Here is a 5,701-nt window from a genome sequence, read left to right as displayed (position 1 = left end):
TGAGCTACTTGGCCTATGAAAAATGTCAAAATGGACATAAGTAAGTGCAGATCACAAAGTGGCCACAAACTGAAACTATCTTCAGATAAAGGGCGTAACTCAAAAGTAGACTCTTGCAGTATTGTATCAATGGCAATGTCATTAAAAAATAAATGCTTGGGTGAGCCAAGAAAGTCGTTGATTTTCATCAGAGCATAGAGAATAGATCTCACTCTTAACGTGTGTGTTAGGAGCAGTGAGGAAGGAACCTCTCCTCCACTAGAGACCTCATGATGTGAAGGAAATAGAGAGCTGGCACTTCATTAGGAAAAGAACAACAACAAAGAGACATTTCAAACTATCTTGTTTCTGAATTATCTTAGCAGTATACTTACCTGGCAGGGGAGACACCAGGATCACGAATGTGGTTTTCCCAGGGCGAGGCTCACCCATTGCACTGCAGGTGTGCTGACCCCTGCAATTTCCCCAAATGTAGGAAACTCAACTGCATAATTTGTGGTAGTGGGGGACTGCCTTCGCTCTATCCCCTTAAAAAAATTATCTTAGCAATAAAACTGGTAGAAGATAGATGACTCCGTGGCAGTGAGGTTTGGGGTTTTATCTCCTTAGTTCCGTCTCCAAGGGCTGTTTACATCATATGGGGACATGTCATATGATGTAAACAGCCCTTGGAGACGGAGTCGATGCTGACCCTGTCGGACAGGGTGGAACTGTCCCTGTGTCTTTGCAAGTCCATGACTCTTTATGGGAGTAGAAAGCTGCTTCTTTCTCCTGAGGCGTGGTTGATTGTTTCAAACTGTTGATCTTGCAAATCATAGCTCAATGGATGACCACTATACCACCAGAGTTCCTAGGGAAGCACAGAACATGGAAATATGTATGTATTCAAATAGGCATTTCTATCGTTAGTTGAGTGGAAAATACTAATGAGTGCACCAAGTGGGTAAAATCAGTCATCTATCTTCTACCATCTGAAAGGTGTTTATACTAAATTGTTTTCAATATCTTTTCTGGTTGTGCATATAACTTTAATACTAAAATAAATGATAAACATATACATATTTTAAAATATATTGTATGCATCTGTATGATGATTGAAAATCAAGTCAGTAAAACATATATTCCCGCAACTATTGAATCCATTCATACTCATAAACCAACCGACATGGAGTTGATTCTGAGTCACACTGACCTTATATAGTGTTTCTGAGGCTATAACTCTTTACGAAAGCAGATGACTTCCTCTTTCTTCTGAAGAATGACTGGTAAACCTTGCGATTAGCAGCATGGGCAATGGTCATTTAGATATAAAAGAATTGAAAGGAAGTAATGTGTAATTCCTCCACTCAATATACATTTAGTTGGCAGTCATAGAACAGCATTTAAACTCACACTTCACATCTTCAAATTTGCCTATCATAGCTGATGGATTATCCTTTGTACAGATTAGCTCTGAGAATCAATAGCAAATGCTCTAAATAGCCAAGGTCTCAAAGGTCACAATTTCTTCTGAATCACTTCTTATTAACATTTCATGTAATGCAATTAAAATGTAAAGTGGCTAATGATTATAATAAAGGACAAAAGAACTCAATAATACAGCAACATTACTGACATCATTTGGATTTTAAATGAAATTCCTTCATGAACTAATGTTCATTTATAAAATTATGTTCCATTCTACATCCTTATGTAAGGTCATAAAAGCTGCCACCCAACCCCTTGGAAACAAAAGAAAGCACAAAAGCTTCTACTTACTGCTGTCAATCTGGGATTTGAGTTTATCTTCTAGAAACAATTAAAAACTTTGTGATAATTTTGTTTCTTCTAAATAATTGATATATCCTTAGATCTTCTAAATTTTTGACATAAGGAATAAGCAAATATATCTGTGCGATTTTAAGTATTTGGTTTAATCCTATAAGATTCTTACAAATTATAAGATATGTAAAGAAAAGAAGCACTCTGTCAAGGGATACCTCACCTCAGCTAGGGCCAGTTACTCAAGATGCAGGGGAGCGAGAGAAGAGCATTCAGTTGCTGCCATACAACATTGTGCCAAAGTCACTCCAAATCACTAATCACTCCTACCAGAATGAGACATTATACAATAAAATTAAGGTAAGACAGAGACAAGTCCATCTCAGAGAAGGTGATTACACTTCTGTTCATGCGGGTTGGAGCAAAATCCCATCATGAAAATAAACAAAACACACAAAGAATAAAAACACAAATATATATATAAACCCAAAATGAGGTTAGTATTTCTTTCAATTCTTTGTGTTTGAATTATGATGAGTATGTTCTCCCCCCTCCCCCTTTTATCCTTACTATAGATCTTTGTGCATTTAATTATAATGTCTTAACTTTGTTTTTATGAGCTTCTCTTCATAATTTTCTGTTGTGCTCTTTTATTTTATTATTTATTTCATTGGATTTGGCTACTCTACATTCAAGAACAAGTTTCAGAGTCTCTTCCAATCCACTTACGTCTTTCTTTTCTAACCTTCATGTATGATATTATTGATGTCATCCCATAATGCATCTGGTGTTTTGTCATTAATGTTCAATTTATGAAAAAAAAATTAATATGGTATTTAAGTCAGGTGGGCTATTTAGATGGAATATACTCAAGGTTATTTTGGTTCTACATTAGAATCCAACTTGCATATGAGCAGTTGATCATCTGTTCCACACTTGACACTTGACCTTGTTTAGATAAAAAAGCCTGAGTTTCTCTGACATATATATACACTTAGGTAGTCACTTAGATTTCTGTGTATATCATCTGGCAATATTCACATATACAGTCACCATTGATGTTATAGAAAAAAAATATCTGCAATGAAGAAGTCACTCATATTGATAAATTCTATCATGTGATATCCTGTTTCATTTCTATCACCAAGGACATATTTTCCAATTATTGGTTCTTTTTATATATTTCCAACTTCACAAGACTTATCAATGGATCTTTATTGAACATTTGATCAATTTTAGATCAAAGAAATTCATAGAAATCTTTGATTTCTTCATTATTGATTTTGGTGTTTGATGAATAACTTTGAATAATAGTTGTATTAAATGGTATTATTCATAGGCATATAGATATTATCCTATCACAGACAGAATTGTATTTTAAGATAGATCTTGCAATGTTCTTTTTGACAAAGAATGCAACATGATTACACCTGAATTTCTCGTTGCACAAAAAAATAAAAAATCTAAATTTAGTATGAAAAATATCTATATTCAAAGAATAAACATTGAGAATTCAGATTTTTCTATTTCAAATGGCCAAAACCAGTCCATTTTAGCTTGGTAAGGCAAAAAATATTGAACTTTTTATGTCTTATTCAATTTTAATGACTTCCAATTTTCCCTGATTGATGCCTGGTATACTACGTATTTGGATTACTGAGGGATGTTTGCAATTGTTCTTTGTTTGTTTGTTTGTTTTTCTTTATTACTGTGATGATGTCACAGTAAGAGGTACAGCCAAGATTGGTTTTGTTTTTTAGTTTTTTTGCTTTTTGTCTTCATTTTGTATGTTTCTCTATATAGAGAGGTGAATATGCATGGAATAATTAAGACAGCAACTGGATTAATAATTATCTAGAAGCATAGAAGCGGAGTTTAGGAGAGGAAAATCTAGGAGTAAACAGCAAAAAAATGTTCCAAAATTGATTGTAGTGAAGATTACACGCACTTTTCAATATGATTAGACAATTGAATTCTATGATATGTTATAGCTCATATATATTATAGCTCAGTAAGACTTTAAAAATCAAGTGAGCCAGAGGTACTTTGAGTCACAGCTGCTCTATTCTGATATGAAAAAAATAGTCCTCAAAAACAAAAATAACCAAAAAAATGATTATGAAGCATATTTTGGGACCAGAAAATAATATACTGCTGAAAGTAAAAATGAAACAAATAGCTTTATAATATCATGTCAACTTGATATATAAGATATTAGGGGTGGAGTCTAGCCTGTTAACCAGGTCACAGCCTGATGGTGACTTGTGGGCAAGGCTTTCTCATAAGGCCCTGGAAACCTCCCCCTTTCTCTCTGCCTTCACCTTCCTGTGGAGAGACTCTGAGACCGTTCACATCCTTGGAGATACATCCACTGCCATTGGATCTGCAAGACTTTGCAAGCACTAGCCTGTGATATTCCTGCATTCTGCATCGTTGCATATTACTGTATGAGTTTGAAGAGGGATTTATGGACTAGTATCAAACTTATGGACTTGAGTTGGATGGGGCTGTGATGTTTAATTGATGCATAATTACTTCTTGATATAAAACTCTTTCTTACACATATATGAGTGTCACTGAATTTGTTTCTCTTGTCAACCCAGCCTAACACATTAATGATAGGTATATGTCAAAATAACAGAGCATCATTGTGGTAGTCTGGATAAATTAGGGGAAAAAATCCACAGAAACTCATATATGTAAGAAGGAATTTGATATAAAGGGTAAGTGTACATTCGGAAAGCATCCTAACACCGTCCAGTCCAAGCCAATAAGTCTGACTTAACCCATATGTCCAACAGTGATCTACAAAGTCCTCCTCAAACTCACAAAATACACACAATGACACTGAATGTAGGAGGATCACAAGCCAGAGGCTAGAAAGTCTTTGAATCCAGTGGTGGTGTAAGCATCTCAGCAGTGGCAGGGGTCTCCACACGGCTTCTTCAGCACCCAGGGCTGCATTAGGGTAGGTCCATGTGGCTTCTCCTCAGGGATGTCTCACAGGAAGTAAACCTTGCCAGCTGAGGCAGAGAACTAGCTAAGGCAGCCGCACAATGGTCCAACTATCAGAGAGCAAGAGACAAGAGAACTAAAAGGGCAAGGCTCACCAATCCATTTATCTTTTTGCCCTTCAATCAAACTGCCCTTCAATTAACCCCACATGTGTTTATTGGTCAGGTTGGCACAATAAATGTTAACTAGCACAATCATATAAAAGAGCATTCAACACTCAAAGGTGGAACAATTTCAACAAATTAATAGTAATAATAATTACTGTAAACATATCTATAATAACTCATGAATTGTTCCATGTACATGTGAAGATTGTGATTGATGAGCGTGAGTTTGGTTTTGAGTTTTTATATATTTACCACAATAAAATAAATAGAAAAACCAATTCAATACAACAAATGGCACCTTAAACCTCATTGTCATAAAGTTGCTTCTGTCTCATAGGCACCCTATAGGACAGAATAGAACTGCCCCTGTGTGTTATCCAGATTGTAACTCTTTATGGGAGTAGTAAGTTTCATTTTTCTACTTCAGGGCAGCTGATAATTCCAAGCTGCTGAATTTGGGGTTAACTGGCTTGTTATCCATTATTCCAACAGGACTCCACAACAAATGGTATCATACTTAATTATAAGCCAGTATAAAAGATAAGTATGTTTGATTTCTGACAAATATAAACACATTATTATTAATTAATAAATCACAGGATGTTATTTTGTGGATTAAGGTGTGCTTGACCAAAGCCATGGTATTTTCAATCACCTCACATACTTGTGAATGTTCGACATTGACTAAGGAAGATCAAAGGAGAATCAACATATTTGACTAGTGGTACTGGTGAAGAATATCAAAAGAACCATGGATTGCTAAAAATGCTTCTGTCTTGGAGAAAGTACAGCCAGAATATTTTTATTAGCCGAGGATG

The 5,701-nt window shown here is 35.3% G+C and overlaps 1 non-coding gene across 1 annotated transcript; it reads left to right on the top strand.

Annotated features, from left to right (window-relative positions):
• The first annotated feature begins 366 nt into the window (after window positions 1-366).
• LOC115873949 lies at window positions 367-530 on the top strand. Its single transcript, XR_004048717.1, has one exon. It is a non-coding gene; the product is annotated as a U1 spliceosomal RNA (small nuclear RNA).
• The last annotated feature ends 5,171 nt before the right edge of the window (window positions 531-5,701 follow it).

This window comes from Echinops telfairi, unplaced genomic scaffold (assembly GCF_000313985.2).
Source record: "Echinops telfairi isolate 266 unplaced genomic scaffold, ASM31398v2 ScPeMD7_7469;HRSCAF=8507_1, whole genome shotgun sequence".
NCBI classification, from domain to species: Eukaryota; Metazoa; Chordata; class Mammalia; order Afrosoricida; family Tenrecidae; genus Echinops; species Echinops telfairi.
This window is presented reverse-complemented; position numbering and strand designations above follow the sequence as displayed.